General features: G+C 42.9%; 5 non-coding genes across 5 annotated transcripts; all 5 read left to right on the top strand.

The window, feature by feature from the left end:
- The first annotated feature begins 2423 nt into the window (after positions 1 to 2423).
- trnap-agg (transfer RNA proline (anticodon AGG)) lies at positions 2424 to 2495 on the top strand. The gene has a single exon. It is a non-coding gene; the product is annotated as a tRNA-Pro (tRNA).
- A 2432-nt stretch (positions 2496 to 4927) lies between these two features.
- On the top strand, positions 4928 to 4999 carry trnap-ugg (transfer RNA proline (anticodon UGG)). Its single transcript has one exon. It is a non-coding gene; the product is annotated as a tRNA-Pro (tRNA).
- A 7673-nt stretch (positions 5000 to 12672) lies between these two features.
- On the top strand, positions 12673 to 12744 carry trnap-ugg (transfer RNA proline (anticodon UGG)). Its single transcript has one exon. It is a non-coding gene; the product is annotated as a tRNA-Pro (tRNA).
- A 3410-nt stretch (positions 12745 to 16154) lies between these two features.
- Positions 16155 to 16226, top strand: trnap-agg (transfer RNA proline (anticodon AGG)). The gene has a single exon. It is a non-coding gene; the product is annotated as a tRNA-Pro (tRNA).
- A 4118-nt stretch (positions 16227 to 20344) lies between these two features.
- On the top strand, positions 20345 to 20416 carry trnap-ugg (transfer RNA proline (anticodon UGG)). Its single transcript has one exon. It is a non-coding gene; the product is annotated as a tRNA-Pro (tRNA).
- Positions 20417 to 22616: the final 2200 nt, after the last annotated feature.

The following is a 22616-nucleotide window of genomic DNA, read 5'->3' as shown; positions in this document are numbered from 1 at the left end:
AGGGATGTTGTCCCATGTTGACTCCAATGCAGTTGTGTCTATTCTCTGAGAGCTGGTCTCTCTAGGAACCTTCTGATGTCGAGTTGAGTGCTGTACCCATCCATCATGTTAACATGGTTGGTCACAGTTGTGTCAAGTTGGTTGGATGTCCTTTGGGTGGCGGACCATTCTTGACACACACGGGAAACTGTTGAGAGTGAACAAAACAGCAGCATTGCAGTTCTTGACACACTCAGACCGGTGCGCCTGCCACCTACTATCATACCCCGCTCAAAGGCACTTCAATATTTTGTCTTGTCCATTCACCCTCTGAATGGCACACATACAGAATACGTCTCAAGGCTTAAAAATCCTCCTTTAACCTGTCTCCTCCCCTTCATCTACACTGATTGAACTGAATTTAACAGGTGACATCAATACGGGATGATAGACTTCAGCTGGATTCACCTGATCAGTCTATGTCATGGAAAGAGCAGGTGTTCATAATGTTTTGTACACACAGACTATTTATTTACTATTTATTTACATTTTTCATGTAACCTTTTATTTTTCATGTAACCTATTTAACTAGGCAAGTCAGTTAAGAACAAATTCTTATTTACAATGACGACCTACCCTGGCCAAACTCGGACGACGCTGGGCCAATTGTGCACCGCCCAATGCGACTCCCAATCACGGCCGGATGTGATACAAATCCCGGACGAGACCTCCTTTTAAAAAGTCAAATGACTTACAGACTACACACAGTCCACATGACAGACAACATACAGTCTATGACAGACTTGGTAAGTCTATGTCATGGAACGAGCAGGTGTTCCTAATGTTTTGTGCACTCGGTGTACGTACAACTCACCCAAAAGTGTCAGTTACCATTAGAGGGCAGTCTAATAGCCAAAACCTGCCACATCACAGATTCTGGAAGTTAACTCACAGGCTGATGAGGAGAAGGGGATGGGAGAAGTGTAACGATCGGGTGGGTTTCCCTAAGCAGGCTTGTTGGTTTAAGGGTATGCTTCTCTCTTAGGGTGTGAGTAGTCCTGGGTTTAAATCCCAGATGAGCCCACCTTTTGAGATAATATGTGATAGATGTATTTAGGGTTGTCCTAAGTGAGTTAGTAGAGATATAAAACAATATCCAATCAGTATGGAATATAATGTACAGTGTCGTAATGTCAGCAAGTGAATTGTGTGACAGATGGTACTATAGATACATCAACTAGAATCTTCTCTAAATTGCCCATGCTTCAAAATGGATCCTGCATTATCCTTACATACAGTATATAATACTGAACTGCAGCTACCAGTGAAAGAACTGTGAGTGATCCATCAAACACGTTACTCCCATAGGACATATATCCTGTCCAGCCAAATGCTACCACCTTCAGCGCCATCTCCAGCAGGTAGTAAAGGATGAAGAAACAGTTGATTGTCTGAAAAAACAGATCAGTGGAGGCTGCTGAGGGGAGGACGGTTCATAATAATGGCTGGAACGGAGCAAATGGAATGGCATCAAACCACCTGCTTGATGTATTTGATACCATTCCACCGATTCCCCTCCAGTCATTACCACAGGCCGGTCCTCCCCAATTAAGGTGCCACTAACCTCCTGTGACAGAGATACATATATAGTCTGTGAATTACATGGAGCTATTGACATGAACTGTGCAAGACCCATACCTGCTATACATGAGTCATTCATGTCGGCAGTGCACTGCAGGTACAGTAACTAATGTCTACTTGTAACTACTACTTGTAGTACATTTTACGTTCAAATGGCCTTAAATGTTGAGCCTCTAAATAGTAGTTGTCTGGTTCAGAGAGATTCTTCTCACAGTCAATCACCATGAGAATCTGGAGTAACATTGATGATGCTTAGATGCACATACAGTAGACATAATACATGCATATACCATGCATGACCTTTGACCTTACACGTTTTCTAAAAATAAAATGGGATAAAATGCACCCTCATGCACACTCATTTTTAGACCAGAGACATGAAATGCAGAGAAGGTGAACAAAATGTGTCAGGGCCTATATCTACTGCCTTTCTAATCGACTCTAATGATGATCAATAACAGAGATAAATAGAGGACTTATATTATCTCCATTTTAAAGTAGTCAATTGTATTCTTGTTCATTGGCTGATTGCTCCCAACTCATAGGAATACCCACCCAGTTGACTACTTTAAAATGGTGGAAGCCCTCAATTGCAATGTCCATTCTAAAATGCATTAAATCCATGATGAGTCCTCTGTTTCCATTTGATCAACATGTCTGTGTTTGGGCAGAGTCTAGAATAGCCACTAGGTGGCCGTCTCTGAGCAGTTTTACTGAGCATGCAACAGCATCAACTTGAGAGGAATTCCATATGCACGTGGCATGCAGTGGAATTTAAACTCTTGGTTGTTAACTGTTTGACAGGCTCGTCGGTCTAGGGGTATGATTCTCGCTTAGGGTGCGAGAGGTCCCGGGTTCAAATCCCGGACGAGCCCTCCTTTTAAGTTGTCAAACAACTTACAGGATGAACAGGCCTTCATAGTAGTGTACATTCACTAAAGCATCGCTATCAACAATATTACTGTGAATAAGTAGCCTGGAATCTTAACTCATAAGCTCGGTTTCAATATTGTTATGGTGAAACAAAGCTTGTCAGTTAGGATTCCAGGCTAGTATCATAACTAAGAGCTGTTAGGATCAAGCAGAAACACAAATATCTTAGTTAATTTGTGAAATATTGTAACATTGTGAACTTGTGACATAGTGAATTGACACAGATGCAGATAACATTCCCCACCACAGTGACATAATGCTGAATGAAGATAAACTGAACCTTGTGCAGGAACTTAGACGAGTACTCAGGCAATGGAGGATGCTACAGAGGGAAACAATGACTTCAATTTGCTGTTCAATCTCCTTTCACAATAACTTTTCAGATTTGCTTCTGTCCAAATGTTTGCTTCCGTTGCAAATGCTGCTTGGAGTTAGACTGACAGTCTGCCAACTGCATAGTTTTGAAGAAATGAACATTGTTGTGGAGATAAAATATAAATACTTGTTTGATCCTGTCCTTGTCCAGCTCATCAAACAGTCTCTGGAAGGCCTCCTGGGGATGAAGCCACTGGATGACTGAGATGCTTTCTGAGGAAATTACACTTTTAGAAACTTTTGACGTACCAAAAGTGTTCACAATTCAGAGGTGTGGCCATGTACATATATAACTTCACAAAACATAACGTTGTTTAACACTATGTATTACAGTATGTTGTTTCAGGTAAGGAGGGAACCATCTCACCTTCATGATGGCATCTCGTTAATAACCTGTTGTATATTAATAAAATAAACACCACAAAGGGGTCCTGTCTTACACGGTAACATCCTCAGAGAAGGTAGGTTCCTGGCTCTGACAGTGCAGCAGCTCAAAAGCTGCCCTGACGCCCAAATGTCTCCTCAGGATGGATGTCTGGATTGACATCTGCTAAATAAAGGGTTATCAATCACCAACATTAATTTATAAAGCCCTTCTTACATCAGCAGATGTCACAAAGTGCTGTACAGAAACTCGGCCTAAAACCCCAAACAGCAAGCAATGCAGGTGTAGAAGCACGGTGGCTAGGAAAAACTCAGTCCATTCACAGAGTTCGGTCCCGCTCCATGGGAGGAGATATCTTCTGCGCCGGCCCAGACCAGGCACACCGGTCAACTCAGCTCCATGTTTGGAGCCTTCTTCAGCGCCGGTGCCCATAAGGAATGTAAACAAATGTACTATAAAAGTGTCTATAAACAAAGTAATGTACAGAAACTGTATTTCAAAGGCAGCTCACGGTGCAAAATAACAAGTTATTCCTACATGTACAGCATCTTCTTTGAGGACCACAACCTGTTGAATGTACAGCTCCTCATCTGTGTAAAGGGAAACATGTGGAGAACATGGGCTTAATTCAATGATCTTACTCTGTGTATGTTTGTGAGAGAGAGAGAGAGAGAGCGAGCGATTTTGAAGAACTTACCATGTCCCTGTGTCCCCCAACAGAAAGGTGTTTGTTTTGGAGCCCTGTAATTGTCTGTTCCAGAATGAACCCCCTAGGTAGCAGGGGAAACTCTCCATCATCAGCACAATGTTGCTCAACAAGTTAATAACAGGAGACTAAGAAAATAAAGGAAAGGAACGCTTACATTTTGCTCCATCCTTAAATGTTCTCAGCGAGTTCATTTTCATAATCTACACACAGCTCACTTAAATGTAGGGTTCCTGTGCCTTTTGTTGTTCTGATAGTGCTTTACATGTGGTGTTGTGTCACTCTTGTTGTGATGTGTGTGTCATCCTATGTTTATATTGTATTTATTTTTTAAATCCCAGTCCCCCGTCCCCACAGGAGGCCTTTTGCCTTTTGGTAAGCCGTCACTGTAAATAAAAATGCATTCTTAACTGACTTGCCTAGTTAAATAAAGGTTAAATAAAATACATTTTAAAAAATCCAAACAAACTCGGGCAATTATTTGTTACTCATTCGCTGAAGACTACAATAAGCAGCACATAAAATGGCCGGGACAGCCCTTATGACCTATGACAAAGGGGTCAAGTAAAGTGTTCCGGAATATGTTAAGGTATGGTTATAGTTCTACTGGATATTTCATCTCATTTGTGTTAAATATGCCTTGGACAATATATTATTGAGTTATACATCAGAGGAACTATATACCATACATAATATGATATATGGCCTCGTATAACTGACAAATGTAATGTTTTCTATAGGTCAGAACTTTACTATAGTGATGATGCAGTATACATCATCACCAGTAGAGGTGAGTAAAGTAACAAAGCTTCACAAAGGACACGCCTCAGATTTCACACACGCTTGACATCAGTGACAGGGCAGATGGGAGCAGAACTTATAGTCTGTGTTTACCTTTCTTTCAACAAGGCTCGTTGGTCTAGGGGTATGATTCTCGCTTTGGGTGCGAGAGGTCCCGGGTTCAAATCCCGGACGAGCCCTTCTTTTCTGAACACTACAGGCTCGTTGTACAGTCCAAGATAATGATTGTCTACTTGGGGAAGTGGAGATGACTGTGCATATTCAGCAGAAACAGTGACATTCAGTCATGTGTAGGTTTCTATAACAAATAGCAGGCTCACAGGATACCAATGTCGTCGATGCTTGTATTATGAGAACTAGCCGAACGACTGGTCATATAACTGACAAGCCTAATTAGATAAATACAGGGTGTCGAAAGTGTTCCACAGGGATGCTGTACCATGTTGACTCCAATGCAGTTGTGTGTTTTTTCTGAGAGCTGGTCTCTCTAGGAACCTACTGATGTCGAGTTGAGTGCTGTTCCCCTCCATCATGTTGCCATGGTTGGTCACAGTTGTGTCAAGTTGGTTGGATGTCCTTTGGGTGGCGGACCATTCTTGACACACACGGGAAACTGTTGAGAGTGAACAAAACAGCAGCATTGCAGTTCTTGACACACTCAGACCGGTGCGCCTGGCACCTACTATCATACCCCATTCAAAGGCACTTCAATATTTTGTCTTGTCCGTTCACCCTCTGAATGGCACACATACAGAATACGTCTCAAGACTTAAAAATCCTTCTTTAACCTGTCTCCTCCCCTTCATCTACACTGATTGAACTGAATTTAACAGGTGATGTCAATACGGGATGATAGACTTCAGCTGGATTCACCTGATCAGTCTATGTCATGGAAAGAGCAGGTGTTCCTGATGTTTTGTGCACTCGGTGTATGTAAAACTCACTCAAACGTGTCAGTTACCATTAGAGGGCAGTCTAATAGCCAAAACCTGCCACATCACAGATTCTGGAAGTTAACTCACAGGCTGATGAGGAGAAGGGGATGGGAGAAGTGTAACGATCGGGTGGGTTTCCCTAAGCAGGCTTGTTGGTTTAAGGGTATGCTTCTCTCTTAGGGTGTGAGTAGTCCTGGGTTTAAATCCCAGATGAGCCCACCTTTTGAGAAAATATGTGATAGATGTCATTTAGGGTTGTCCTAAGTGAGTTAGTATATTGAAACATCACAAAGTGGGGAGAAAAATCTTACCAATAGGAAAATGGTAGACTATAAGTAGCAAATATGCATATCTGTAGGCACTTTGGTAAAACAGAGATATAAAACAATATCCAGTCAGTATGGAATATAATGTACAGTGTCGTACTGTCAACGAGTGACTTTGAACTGTGTGACAGACGGAAATATAGATTCCCCTCCAGTCATTACCACGGGCCGGTCCTCCCCAATAAAGTTTCCACCAACCTCCTGTGACAGAGATACATATAAAGTCTGTGAATTGCATGGAGCTATTGACATAGACTGTGCAAGACCCATGCCTGCTATACATGAGTCATTCATGTCGGCAGTGCATTGCAGGCACAGTAACTAATGTCTACTTGTAACTACTACTTGTAGTACATTTTACGATCAAATGGCCTTAAATGTTGAGCCTCTAAATCAGGGGTGTCAAAGTCAAATGGACGGAGGGCCAAATAAAAAAATCAGCTACAAGACGAGGGCCGGACTGTTCGAATGTTCATTGAAAAATTTTTAAATGACGCATATAGTCTAGTGAACCTAATTGAACCTACTGAAAACCTAACAAATATATTACAATATGATCAGATAAATAAAGCAATATTTTCTTATGGCTCTGTCAGTAATCTTTAATTTTCAACAGACACAAAAGACAAATTTCCTTTATATAAATATCCCCATAACATGAACATTAAATGAAAGAAACCGGTATTCAAGGCACCATCAGTAGACTATATTTTCTATTTTAGCAAAAGTGGGCTAAATTTACTTCAAAGAAAAAACAATAATAGCAATTTTCTATCATCCACTCAACTGAAATATTTTTAAAATATAATTGGATTGAAATACAAAAAAATAAAGTGCAAAAATCTATTAATCAAAAACAACACTTTGTTTAAGGAGAAGTAACATGCAGTGAAAACAAATATTAAATTTTAACTTTTAAACTTGAACTGAGTAAAAACTCTAAATATGTGATTGCACAGTAATGTTCACTTGTTTGAGGTTGAGGGTGATACTTGGTGGTGTCCCATCTTTTCCACAAGTTCATCAATGTTCGGGGTAAGGCTCTGAGCTGAAGAAATCCTCAGAATTGAGTGGAGGTGTTCAGCAGTAAGTCGACTTCTGTGTGATGTTTTGTTCAGGTTCATCAAAGAAAACAGTTGTTCACACAGGTATGTGCTGCCAAACATAGACAACGTTTGAGCAGCCTGGATGCGCAGCTGGGGCATTGTGCCGGGAGGAAACGGGCGAACTCCGCAGCACCCACTGCCGCATATTTTGCCCTCAGTGCATCATTGCATTGGAGGTCAATCAACTCCATTTGGAGGTTTGGTGGTGAGCTTTCCACGTCAACAGCAAATGGGTTACCGAGCAGTTCCAACCTGCTTTTTTGTGCTTCAAAGTCAGCAAATCGGCGTCGAAAGTCAGCGGCAAGCATACCTATTTTATCAGCCAACTGTGTGCTCGGGAACGCACTGGTAGAGAGCTTCTCTTTCATGGTCTGGCAGCTGGGAAAGTGGCTCAAATTTTCTTTCCGCATCTGCGTCTCCCACAGAGTCAGTTTGGTTTTAAATGCCTTCACTGTACTGTACATGTCAGAGATGACACGATCCCGACCCTGCAGCTGCAAGTTTATTGCATTCAGATGACTCGTAATGTCACACAGAAAAGCCATTTCACACAGAAACATTTCGTCTCGGAGTTGTGTTGTGTCTTTCCCTTTGCTGTCCAAGAACAGACAAATCTCCTCACGAAGCTCGAAACATCTTTGAAGCACCTTTCCCTGGCTTAGCCATCGCACCTCTGTGTGATAAGGCAAATCACCATGCTCCGTTTCTAACTCCGTCAGAAATGCCTTGAACTGGCAGTGATTCAAACCTTTGGCTCTGATAAAGTTAACTGTGCGCGTGATGATGCTCATTACATGCTCCATTTTCAAGGCTTTACCGCACAACGCTTCCTGGTGTATGATACAATGATAAGCTGTCAGCTCACCTGTCGCGTTTTCCTCTTGCATCTTTTCCCGTATCTTCGCCACCAGTCCGCTCCTGTGTCCACACATCGCAGGTGCTCCGTCGGTTGTCAAACCCACGAGTTTTTCCCAAGGCAGCTCCATCTCATTTACACATCTTGACACCTCTTCATACAAATCATGCCCCGTAGTTGTGCCATGCATAGGACGTAAAGCCAAAAACTCCTCTGTCACGCTTAGGTTGGAGTCCACTCCGCGGATGAAAATTGACAACTGGGCAATGTCAGAAATGTCGGTGCTCTCATCCACAGCCAAGGAATATGCAATAAAATCTTTTCCCTTTTTCACAAGCTGCTCTTTTAGATTGATGGACAACTGGTCTACTCTCTCGGCAATGGTGTTTCTGCTCAGACTCACATTTAAAAAGAGTTGCCTTTTTCTGGGCAAACTTCGTCACAAACTTTAATCATGCAGTTTTTGATGAAATCCCCCTCCGTAAATGGCCGGGCTGATTTAGCGATCTCTTCTGCCAAAATAAAACTGGCCTTGACAGCAGCCTGGCCTTGTGATTTGGCTTTTTTGAACAGAGCCTGTCGAGATTTGAGGCCTCGTTTTAATTCCTCTGCCTTTTGTAGCCTTTGTTCCATGTCCATATTCTTGTTTTTGTCCGCGTGTTTCGTTTCATAATGTCGTCTCAGATTATACTCTTTCAGTACCGCCACACTTTCTCCACACAGAAGACACACAGGTTTTCCAGCTACCTTCGTGAACATATACTCCGACTCCCACCTTGTTTGAAACCCCCGGTTCTCAGTATCCACCTTCCGTTTTGCCATTTTTGATGGGTATCTGAAAGTTAATTTTACTGTGATGCTGACGACTGCTGTGCCAATAAATATTGAAATGAAGCAGCCTACTGCTCGGTGCGTCACCTTTGCATTGTGGGAAATGTAGTATTGGTGCGTGTAAAAGATCTGCGGGCTGCCGGCTTGCTGCGGGCCGGTTCTAATAATAAATGAAGATCATCCCAGGGGCCGTAAAAAACCTTCTTGCGGGCCGGATGTGGCCCGCGGGCCTTGACTCTGACATATGTGCTCTAAATAGTAGTTGTCTGGTTCAGAGAGATTCTTCTCACAGTCAATCACCAGGAGAATCTAGAGGAACATTGATGAAGCTTAGATGCATATACAGACGACTTAATACATGCATATACAGTAGACATAATACATGCATATACAGTAGACATAATACATGCATATACAGTAGACATAATACATGCATATACAGGAGACATAATACATGCATATACAGTAGACTTAATACATGCATATGCAGTAGACATAATACATACAGTAGACATAATACATGCATATACCGTACATGACCTTTGACCTTACACATTTTCTAAAAATAAAATGGGATACAATGCACACTCATGCACACTCATTTTTAGACCAGAGACATCAAATGTAGAGAAGGTGAACAAAATGGGCCAGGGACTATATCTACTGCCTTTCTAATCGACTCTAATGATGATCAATAACAGAGAAAAATAGAGGACTTATATTATCTCCATTTTAAAGTAGTCAATCGTATTCTTCTTCATTGGCTGATTGCTCCCAACTCATAGGAAACCCACCCAGTTGACTACTTTAAAAATGGTGGATGCCCTCAATTGCAATGTCCATTCTAAAATGCTTTAAATCCATGCTGAGTCCTCCATCTGTTTCCATTTGATCAACATGTCTGTGTTTGTGCAGAGTCTAGAATAGCCACTAGGTGGTAGTCTCTGTCTGAGCAGTTTTACTGAGCATGCAACAGCATCAACTTGAGAGGAATTCCTCATGCACGTGGCATGCAGTAGAATTTAAACTCTTGGTTGTTAACCGGGTGACAGGCTCGTTGGTCTAGGGATATGATTCTCGCTTAGGGTGCGAGAGGTCCTGAGTTCAAATCCCGGACGAGCCTTCCTTTTAAGTTGTCAAGCAACTTACAGTATGAACAGGCCTTCATAGAGTGTACAAAGCATAGAAGTGTGCATTCACTAAAGCATCTCTATCAACAATATTACTGTGAATAAGGAGCCTGGAATCTTAACTCATAAGCTCGGTTTCAATATTGTTATGGTGAAACAAAGCATGTCAGTTAGGATTCCAGGATAGTGTAGTAACTAAGAGCTGTTAGGATCAAGCAGAAACACAAACATCTATGTTAATTCATTAAATATTGTGACATTGTGAACTTGTGACATAGTGAACTCACACAGATGCAGATAACATTGGCCAGGGCCACATTCCCCACCACAGTGACATAATGCTGAATGAAGATAAACTGAACCCTGTGCAGGAACTTAGACGAGTACTCAGGCAATGGAGGATGCTGCAGAGGGAAACAATGACTTCAATTTGCTGTTCAATATCCTTTCACAATAACTTTTCAGATTTGCTTGGGTCCAAATGTTTGCTTCAGTTGCAAATGCAAGCACAAAGGCAAATGATGAAAGTCTGCTTGGAGTTAGACTGACAGTCCGCCAACTGCATACTTTTGAAGAAATGAACATTTTCATAGAGATAAAATATAAATACCTGTTTGATCCTTGTCCAGCTCATCAAACAGTCTCTGGAAGGCCTCCCTGGGGATGAAGCCACTGGATGACTGAGACGCTTTCTGAGGAAATTACACTTGTAGAATCTTTTGACGTACCAAAAGTGTTCACAATTCAGAGATGTGGCCATGTACATATATAACTTCATAAAACATAACGTTGTTTAACGCTATGTATTACTGTATGTTGTTTCAGGTAAGGAGGGAGCCATCTCACCTTCATGATGGCATCTCTGTAATAACCTGTTGTATAATAATAAAATAAACACCACAAAGGGGTCCTGTCTTACACGTAACATCCTCAGAGACGGTAGGTTCCTGGCTCTGACAGTGCAGCAGCTCAAAAGCTGCCCTGACGCCCAAATGTCACGGCAGCTATGGAACCCTGACTAGTGATGATTATTTGACCACGCTGGCCATCTATGAACGCTTGAACATCTTCAACTGTTCTGAGGACAAAAGGGGGTGCAACTCAATATTAGGAATGTGTTCCTAATGTTTTGTACACCTTATGTTTATTCATTTAGATTTTGTCATAACTTTGTAAGGACCAACGCCTGAGATGAGAAGCAGGTACGGGGAGTCAACATTTAAACAGGAACAAACAGGTAACAAGAGAGGCACAACGTTGGCACAGCGGGTAAAAAAATACATATGACAATCAAAGCAGGGAACAGAGCGGGGAACCAGACATATATAGGGAAGGTAATGACACAGATGATAGAGTCCAGCTGAGTCCAATAGTCACTGATGAGTGTGACGAGGGGAAGGCAGGTGTTAGTAATGATGGTGGCAGGAGTGCGCAATGCTGGGGAGCTTGGCGCCCTCGAACGCCAGGGGGAAAAGCGGGAGCAGGCATGACTAACTTAAGTTGAGTGATACTCTGTAACGGTTCTTCTCTTCTTCTGATAAGGCGGAGTCGGAGAGATCGGACCAATGTGCAGAGTGGTAAGTGTCCATTTTAGTTTATTAAACTGAACACTAAAGAATACAAAATAACGAAGTGAATGATACAAACGAAAACCGAAACAGTCCTGAAACATTACAACAGGAAACAATCACCCACAACTCAAAAGTGAAACCAGGCTACCTATGTATGGTTCTCAATCAGGGACAATGAATGACAGCTGCCTCTGATTGAGAACCATACCAGACCAAACACAGAAATCCCAAAACATAGAAAAAGGAACATAGACAACCCACCCAACTCACGCCCTGATCATACTAAAACAAAGACATAACAACAGAACTAATGTCAGAACGTGACATACTCTCTGCAAAGTCATCAAAGCTCTTTGACCAGTAACCAAGCTGTTCATAAGAACCACATCGTAGAGTTTTGTTTACAATCATTGTCATGATTCTGGGGTCAGTGGTAGTGCTGTACGAAATACATAATACATGTAAGCAGGAAATAGGTTGTTTATAGGAAATAGGTAGTTTATTGTTGATGCTCGATTAAAAGCTGTGATTTCTGAGATATCATATTTTCCTCATACCTCAGGTTACTAGCAGGTGCTATGATAGTGCCTTTGAACGACCAGACCCCAAGCACAGCAAATACATAATAATCCACCTGCAAACAAAGACGGCACTTCTTTACAATCTTACCAGTTTAACAGCTCTGGTATGACTTCTGTTAGGTACTGGTTTTGACAGTGTTATGTAGCCCTTATGACCTATGACAAAGGGGTCAAGTAAAGTGTTCCGGAATATGTTAAGTTATGGTTATAGTTCTACTGGATATTTCACCTAATTTGAGTTGAATATGCCTTGGACAATATATTGTTGAGTTATACATCAGAGGAAATATATACAATATATAATACGATATATGGCCTCGTATAACTGACAAATGTAATGTTTTCTTCAGGTCAGAACTTTACTATAGTGATGATGCAGTATACATCATCACCAGTAGAGGTGAGTAAAGTATCAAAGTTTCACTAAGGACACGCCTCAGATTTCACACACGCTTGACATCAGTGACAGGGCAGATGGGAGCAGAACTTATAGTCTGTTTACCTTTCTTTCAACAAGGCTCGTTGGTCTAGGGGTATGATTCTCGCTTTGGGTGCGAGAGGTCCCGGGTTCAAATCCCGGACGAGCCCTTCTTTTCTGAACACTACAGGGTTGTTGAACTGTCCAAGATTATTTTTTTATTTTTTTATTTCACCTTTATTTAACCAGGTAGGCAAGTTGAGAACAAGTTCTCATTTACAATTGTGACCTGGCCAAGATAAAGCAAAGCAGTTCGACACATACAACGACACAGAGTTACACGTGGAGTAAAACAAACATACAGTCAATAATACAGTACAAACAAGTCTATATACGATGTGAGCAAATGAGGTGAAGACAAAAAAAAGGCCATGGTGGCAAAGTAAATACAATATAGCAAGTTAATCACTGGAATGGTAGATTTGCAGTGGAAGAATGTGCAAAATAGAAATAAAAATAATGGGGTGCAAAGGAGCAAAATAAATAAATAAATAAAATAAAATAAATTCAGCAGGGAAAGAGGTAGTTGTTTGGGCTAAATTATAGGTGGGCTATGTACAGGTGCAGTAATCTGTGAGCTGCTCTGACAGCTGGTGCTTAAAGCTGGTGAGGGAGATAAGTGTTTCCAGTTTCAGAGATTTGTGTAGTTCGTTCCAGTCATTGGCAGCAGAGAACTGGAAGGAGAGGTGGCCAAAGAAAGAATTGGTTTTGGGGGTGACCAGAGAGATATACCTGCTGGAGCGAGTGCTACAGCGGGGTGATGCTATGGTGACCAGCGAGCTGAGATAAGGGGGGACTTTACCTAGCAGGGTCTTGTAGATGACATGGAGCCAGTGGGTAAGATAATGATAGTTTTCTTGGGGAAGTGGAGATGACTGTGCATATTCAGCAGAAACAGTGACATTTAGTCATGTATAGGTTTCTATAACAAATAGCAGGCTCACAGGATACCAATGTTGTCTATGATTGTATTATGAGAACTAGCTGAATGACTGGTCGTATAACTGACAAGCCTAATTAGATAAATACTCTTATCTGTCAGCCACGGAGAGACTTCCATATGGTTTTATTTGAAGCTGTAACACCATAATCCTGGATAGGCCTCAGTCCCCATAACGCAAATGATAACCTACAGCACTTAAGAAAGATGTCAACCACAGACAATGGTTTCATTTGCAAATCTGACAATGTACTGTACACTGAGTGTACTAAACAATAGGAACACCTTCCTCTTTTTGAGTTGCATTCCCTTTTGCCATCAGGAAAGCCTCAATTCGTCAGGGGCATGAACTTTACAGAGTGTCGAAAGTGTTCCACAGGGATGCTGCACCATGTTGACTCCAATGCAGTTGTGTGTTTTCTCTGAGAGCTGGTCTCTCTAGGAACCTTCTGATGTCGAGTTGAGTGCTGTACCCATCCATCATGTTACCATGATTGGTCACAGTTGTGTCAAGTTGGTTGGATGTCCTTTGGGTGGCGGACCATTCTTGACACACACGGGAAACTGTTGAGAGTGAACAAAACAGCAGCATTGCAGTTCTTGACACACTCAGACCGGTGCGCCTGGCACCTACTATCATACCCCATTCAAAGGCACTTCAATATTTTGTCTTGTCCATTCACCCTCTGAATGGCACACATACAGAATACATCTCAAGACTTAAAAATCCTTCTTTAACCTGTCTCCTCCCCTTCATCTACACTGATTGAACTGAATTTAACAGGTGACGTCAATACGGGATGATAGACTTCAGCTGGATTCACCTGATCAGTCTATGTCATGGAAAGAGCAGGTGTTCAAAAAAATGTGTGCACTCGGTGTATGTAAAACTCACCTAAACGTGTCAGTTACCATTAGAGGGCAGTCTAATAGCCAAAACCTGCCACATCACAGATTCTGGAAGTTAACTCACAGGCTGATGAGGAGAAGGGGATGGGAAAAGTGTAACGATCGGGTGGGTTTCCTAAGCAGGCTTGTTGGTTTAAGGGTATGCTTCTCGCTTAGGGTGTGAGTAGTCCTGGGTTTAAATCCCAGATGAGCCCCCCTTTTGAGATAATATGTGATAGATGTATTTAGGGTTGTCCTAAGTGAGTTAGTATATTGAAAGATCACAAACAAAGTGGGGAGAAAAATCTTACCAATAGGAAAATGGTAGACTGTAAGTAGCAAATATGTATATCTGTAGGCACTTTGGTAAAACAGAGATATAAAACAATATCCAGTCAGTATGGAATATAATGTACAGTGTCGTAATGTCCATGAGTGACTTTGAATTGTGTGACAGACGGTAATATAGATACATAAACTAGAATCTTCTCTAAGTTGCCCATGCTTCAAAATGGATCCTGCATTATCCTTACATACAGTATATAATACTGAACTGCACCTACCAGTGAAAGACCTGTGAGAGATCCATCAAACACTTTACTCCCATAGGACATATATCCTGTCCAGCCAAATGCTACCACCTTCAGCGCCATCTCCAGCAGGTAGTAAAGGATGAAGAAACAGTTGATTGTCTGAAAAAACAGATCAGTGGAGGCTGCTGAGGGGAGGACGGTTCATAATAATGGCTGGAACGGAGCAAATGGAATGGCATCAAACCACCTGCTTGATGTATTTGATACCATTCCACCGATTCCCCTCCAGTCATTACCACGGGCCGGTCCTCCCCAATTAAGGTGCCACCAACCTCCTGTGACAGAGATACATATATAGTCTGTGAATTGCACGGAGCTATTGCCATAAACTGTGCAAGACCCATACCTGCTTTACATGAGTCATTCATGTCGGCAGTGCACTGCAGGTACAGTAACTAATGTCTACTTGTAACTACTACTTGTAGTACATTTTACGTTCAAATGGCCTTAAATGTTGAGCCTCTAAATAGTAGTTGTCTCGTTCAGAGATTCTACTCACAGTCAATCACCATGAGAATCTGGAGTAACATTGATGATGCTTAGATGCACATACAGTAGACGTAATACATGCATATACTATGCATGACCTTTGACCTTACACGTTTTCCAAAAAATAAAATGGGATACAATGCAGCCCCTTAAATTCTGAAGAAATACTCATTTTTAGACCAGAGACATCAAATGCAGAGAAGGTGTACAAAATGGGCCAGGGACTATATCTACTGCCTTTCCAATTGACTCTAATGATGATTAAGAACAGAGAAAAATGGAGGACTTACATTATCTCCATTTGAAAGTAATTGTCTTCTTCTTCATTGACTGATTCCTCCCAACTCATAGGAAAACCCACCCAGTTGACTACTTTAAAATGTTGGAAGCCCTCAATTGCAATGTCCTTTCCAAAATGCGTTATGTCCATGATGAGTCCTCCATCTGTTTCCATTTGATCAACATGTCTGTGTTTGTGTAGAGTCTAGAATAGCCACTAGGTGGTAGTCTCTGAACAGTTTTACTGAGCATGCAACATTAACTTGAGAGGAATTCCTCATGCACGTGGCATGCAGTTGAATTTAAACTCTTGGTTGTTGAACCTAAGAGAGGCTCGTTGGTCTAGGGGTATGATTCTCGCTTAGGGTGCGAGAGGTCCCGGGTTCAAATCCCGGACGAGCCCTACTTTTAAGTTGTCAAGCAACTTACAGTATGAACAGGCCTTCATAGAGTGTACATTCACTAAAGCATCTCTATCAACAATATTACTGTGAATAAGTAGCCTGGAATCTTAACTCATAAGCTCTGTTTCAATATTGTTATGGTGAAACAAAGCTTGTCAGTTAGGATTCCAGGCTAGTATCATAACTAAGAGCTGTTAGGATCAAGCAGAAAAACAAATATCTTAGTTAATTCATGAAATATTGTAACATTCTGAACTTGTGACATAGTGAACTTACACAGATGCAGAAAACATTCCCCACCACAGTGACATAATGCTGAATGAAGATAAACTGAACCTTGCGCAGGAACTTAGACGAGTACTCAGGCAATGGAGGATGCTACAGAGGGAAACAATGACTTCAATTTGCTGTTCAATATCCTTTCACAATAACTTTTCAGATTTGCTTGGGTCCAAATGTTTGCTTCAGTTGCAAATGCAAGCACAAAGGCAAATGATGAAAGTCTGCTTGGAGTTAGACTGACAGTCTGCCAACTGCATAGTTTTGAAGAAATGAACATTTTCATAGAGATAAAATATAAATACCTGTTTGATCCTTGTCCAGCTCATTAAACAGTCTCTGGAAGGCCTCCCTGGGGATGAAGCCACTGGATGACTGAGATGCTTTCTGAGGAAATTACACTTTTAGAATATTTTGACGTACCAAAAGTGTTCACAATTCAGAGATGTGGCCATGTACATATATAACTTCATAAAACATAACGTTGTTTAACGCTATGTATTACAGTATGTTGTTTCAGGTAAGGAGGGAACCATCTCACCTTCATGATGGCATCTCTGTAATAACCTGTTGTATATTCATAAAATAAACACCACAAAGGGGTCCTGTCTTACACGGTAACATCCTCAGAGAAGGTAGGTTCCTGGCTCTGACAGTGCAGCAGCTCAAAAGCTGCCCTGACGCCCAAATGTCACGGCAGCTATGGAACCCTGACTAGTGATGATTATTTGACCACGCTGGCCATCTATGAACGCTTGAACATCTTGAACTGTTCTGAGGACAGAAGCAGGTGCAACTCAATATTAGGAATGTGTTCCTAATGTTTTGTACACCTTATGTTTATTCATTTAGATTTTGTCATAACTTTGTAAGGACCAACGCCTGAGATGAGAAGCAGGTACGGGGAGTCAACATTTAAACAGGAACAAACAGGTAACAAGAGAGGCACAACGTTGGCACAGCGGGTAAAAAAATACATATGACAATCAAAGCAGGGAACAGAGCGGGAACCAGACATATATAGGGAAGGTAATGACACAGGTGATAGAGTCCAGCTGAGTCCAATAGTCACTGATGAGTGTGACGGGGGGAAGGCAGGTGTGAGTAATGATGGTGGCAGGAGTGCCACCACCACCAAAGGAAACATTACAACAGGAAACAATCACCCACAACTCAAAAGTGAAACCAGGCTACCTAAGTATGGTTCTCAATCAGGGACAATGAATGACAGCTGCCTCTGATTGAGAACCATACCAGACCAAACACAAAAATCCCAAAACATAGAAAAAGGAACATAGACAACCCACCCAACTCACGCCTGACCATACTAAAACAAAGACATAACAACAGAACTAATGTCAGAACGTGACAGTACCCCCCCGCCGAAGGTGCGGACTCTGGCCGCAAAACCTGAACCTATAGGGGAGGGTCTGGGTGGGTGTTTGTCCGCGGTGGCGGCTCTGGTGCGGGACGTGGACCCCACTCCACCATAGTCTTTCTCCACCTCTTTAACCACCTCCGTGTCCTCTTTAGAGCGGTGACCCTCGCCGCCGACCTCGGACTGGGGACCCAAGCCACGGGTCCCGAATAGACGGGAGATTCCGGCAGCACCGGACGGACTGGAGATTCCGGCAGCACCGGACGGACGGGAGATTCCGGCAGCACCGGACGGACGGGAGACTCCGGCAGCTCAGGACGGACGGGAGACTCCGGCAGCTCAGGACAGACGGGAGACTCTGGCAGCTCAGGACAGACGGGAGACTCTGGCAGCTCAGGACAGACGGGAGACTCTGGCAGCTCAGGACAGACGGGAGACTCTGGCAGCTCAGGACAGACGGGAGACTCTGGCAGCTCAGGACAGACGGGAGACTCTGGCAGCTCAGGACAGACGGGAGACTCTGGCAGCTCAGGACAAATGGGCTCTGGCAGCGCTCTGCAGGAGGAAGACTCTGGAAGCACTGGACAGGCGGGAGCACCTATAGGGAGGAGACAGAGAGTCAGCCTGGTGCGGGGGGCTGCCATCGGAGGGCTGGTGCATGGAGGTGGCACCGGATAGACCGGACCGTGAAGGCGCACTGGAGGTCTCGAGCACCGAGCCTGCCCAACCCTACCTGGCTGGATGCTCCCCGTAGCCAGGCCAGTGCAGTGAGGTGGAATAGCCCGCACTGGGCTGTGCTGGCGAACCGGAGAGACCATTAGTAGGGCTGGTGCCATGTTTCCCGGCCCGAGGGGACGCACTGGAGACCAGATGCGCTGAGCCGGCTTCATGCACCTGGCTCGATGCCCACTCTAGCCCGGCCGATACGAGGCGCTGCTATGTACTGCACCGGGCTATGCCTGCGCACCGGGGACACCGTGCGCCTCACGGTATAACACGGTGCCGGCCCGGTCCCTCTTTCCATGGTAAGCACGGGGAGTTGGCGCAGGTCTCCAACCTGACTTAGCCACACTCCCGTGTGCACCCTCAAGAAATTTTTGGGGCTGCCTCTCGGGCTTCCAACCGCACTGCCGTGCTGCCTCCTCATACCACCGCCTCTCGTCTTTCGCTGCCTATAGCTATGCCTTGGGGCGGCGATACTCTCCCAGCTGTATCCAGTGTCCCTTGCCATCCAGGATCTCCTCCCATTTTCCAGGAGTCTGGAGATCGCTGCTGCTGCCCGTTAACATGCTGCTTGGTCCTTTGGTGGTGGGGGATTCTGTAACGGTTCTCCTCTTCTTCTGACGAGGAGGAGTAGGAGAGATCTGACAAATGTGCAGAGTGGTAAGTGTCCATTTTAGTTTATTAAACTGAACACTAAAGAATACAAAATAACGAAGTGAATGATGCAAACGAAAACCAAAACAGTCCTGAAATGGGAAACAAACATTACAACAGGAAACAATCACCCACAACTCAAAAGTGAAACCAGGCTACCAAAGTATGGTCCTCAATCAGGGACAACGAATGACAGCTGCCGCTGATTTAGAACCATACCAGGCCAAACACAGAAATCCCAAAACATAGAAAAAGGAACATAGACAACCCACCCAACTCACGCCCTGATCATACTAAAACAAAGACATAACAACAGAACTAAAGTCATCAAAGTTGTTTGACCAGTAACCAAGCTGTTCATAAGAACCACATCGTAGAGTTTTGTTTACAATCATTGTCATGATTCTGGGGTCAGCGGTAGTGCTGTACGAAATAGATAATACATGTAGGCAGGAAATAGGTTGTTTATAGGAAATAGGTAGTTTATTGTTGATGCTCGATTAAAAGCTGTGATTTCTGAGATATCATATTTTCTTCATACCTCAGGTTACTAGCAGGTGCTATGATAGTGCCTTTGAACGACCAGACCCCAAGCACAGCAAATACATAATAATCCACCTGCAAACAAAGACGGCACTTCTTTACAATCGTACCAGTTTAACAGCTCTGGTATGACTTCTGTTAGGTACTGGTTTTGACAGTGTTATGTAGCCCTTATGACCTATGACAAAGGGGTCAAGTAAAGTGTTCCGGAATATGTTAAGGTATGGTTATAGTTCTACTGGATATTTCAGCTAATTTGAGTTGAATATGCCTTGGACAATATATTATTGAGTTATACATCAGAGGAAATATATACCATACATAATACGATCTATGGCCTCGTATAACTGACAAATGTAATGTTTTCTACAGGTCAGAACTTTACTATAGTGATGATGCAGTATACATCATCACCAGTAGAGGTGAGTAAAGTAACAAAGTTTCACTAAGGACACGCCTCAGATTTCACACACGCTTGACATCAGTGACAGGGCAGATGGGAGCAGAACTTATAGTCTGTGTTTACCTTTCTTTCAACAAGGCTCGTTGGTCTAGGGGTATGATTCTCGCTTTGGGTGCGAGAGGTCCCGGGTTCAAATCCCGGACGAGCCCTTCTTTTCTGAATACTACAGGCTCGTTGTACAGTCCAAGATAATGATTGTTTACTTGGGATAGTGGAGATGATTGTGCAGAAACAGTGACATTCAGTCATGTATAGGTTTCTATAACAAATAGCAGGCTCACAGGATACCAATTTCGTCTATGATTGCACGGAGAAACTTCCATATGGTTTTATTTGTAGCTGTAACACTAAAGTCCTGAATAGGCCTCAGTCCTCATAATGCAAATGATAACGTACAGCACTTAAAAAAGATGTCAACAATGGTTTCATTTGCAAATCTGACAATGTACTGTACACTGAGTGTACTAAACAATAAGAACACCTTCCTAATATTGAGTTGCAATCTCTTTTGCCATCAGGAAAGCCTCAATTCGTCAGGGGCATGGACTTTACAGGGTGTCGAAAGTGTTCCACAGGGATGTTGTCCCATGTTGACTCCAATGCAGTTGTGTCTATTCTCTGAGAGCTGGTCTCTCTAGGAACCTTCTGATGTCGAGTTGAGTGCTGTACCCATCCATCATGTTAACATGGTTGGTCACAGTTGTGTCAAGTTGGTTGGATGTCCTTTGGGTGGCGGACCATTCTTGACACACACGGGAAACTGTTGAGAGTGAACAAAACAGCAGCATTGCAGTTCTTGACACACTCAGACCGGTGCGCCTGGCACCTACTATCATACCCCGCTCAAAGGCACTTCAATGTTTTGTCTTGTCCATTCACCCTCTGAATGGCACACATACAGAATACGTCTCAAGGCTTAAAAATCCTCCTTTAACCTGTCTCCTCCCCTTCATCTACACTGATTGAACTGAATTTAACAGGTGACATCAATACGGGATGATAGACTTCAGCTGGATTCACCTGATCAGTCTATGTCATGGAAAGAGCAGGTGTTCATAATGTTTTGTACACACAGACTATTTATTTAAATTTTTTATGTAACCTTTATTTAACTAGGCAAGTCAGTTCAGAACAAAATCTTATTTATAATGACGACCTACCCTGGCCAAACTCGGACGACGCTGGGCCAATTGTGCACCGCCCAATGCGACTCCCAATCACGGCCGGATGTGATACAAATCCCGGACGAGACCTCCTTTTAAGAAGTCAAATGACTTACAGACTAGACACAGTCCACATCACAGACAACATACAGTCTATGACAGACTTGGTAAGTCTATGTCATGGAAGGGGTAGGTGTTCCTAATGTTTTGTGCACTCGGTGTATGTAAAACTCACCCAAACGTGTCAGTTACCATTAGAGGGCAGTCTAATAGCCAAAACCTGCCACATCACAGATTCTGGAAGTTAACTCACAGGCTGATGAGGAGAAGGGGATGGGAGAAGTGTAACGATCGGGTGGGTTTCCCTAAGCAGGCTTGTTGGTTTAAGGGTATGCTTCTCTCTTAGGGTGTGAGTAGTCCTGGGTTTAAATCCCAGATGAGCCCACCTTTTGAGATAATATGTGATAGATGTATTTAGGGTTGTCCTAAGTGAGTTAGTATATTGAAAGATCACAAACAAAGTGGGGAGAAAAATCTTACCAAAAGGAAAATGGTAGACTGTAAGTAGCAAATATGCATATCTGTAGGCACTTTGGTAAAACAGAGATATAAAACAATATCCAGTCAGTATGGAATATAATGTACAGTGTCGTAATGTCAAAGAGTGACTTTGAATTGTGTGACAGACGGTAATATAGATACATCAACTAGAATATTCTCTAAGTTGCCCATGCTTCAAAATGGATCCTGCATTATCCTTACATACAGTATATAATACTGAACTGCACATACCAGTGAAAGAACTGTGAGAGATCCATCAAACACTTTACTCCCATAGGACATATATCCTGTCCAGCCAAATGCTACCACCTTCAGCGCCATCTCCAGCAGGTAGTAAAGGATGAAGAAACAGTTAATTGTCTGAAAAAACAGATCAGTGGAGGCTGCTGAGGGGAGGACGGTTCATAATAATGGCTGGAACGGAGCAAATGGAATGGCATCAAACCACCTGTTTGATGTATTTGATACCATTCCACCGATTCCCCTCCAGTCATTACCACGGACCGGTCCTCCCCAATTAAGGTGCCACCAACCTCCTGTGACAGAGATACATATAAAGTCTGTGAATTGCACGGAGCTATTGACATAAACTGTGCAAGACCCATACCTGCTTTACATGAGTCAT

This window comes from Oncorhynchus nerka, linkage group LG9a, assembly GCF_034236695.1.
Source record: "Oncorhynchus nerka isolate Pitt River linkage group LG9a, Oner_Uvic_2.0, whole genome shotgun sequence".
NCBI lineage: Eukaryota > Metazoa > Chordata > Actinopteri > Salmoniformes > Salmonidae > Oncorhynchus > Oncorhynchus nerka.
This window is presented reverse-complemented; position numbering and strand designations above follow the sequence as displayed.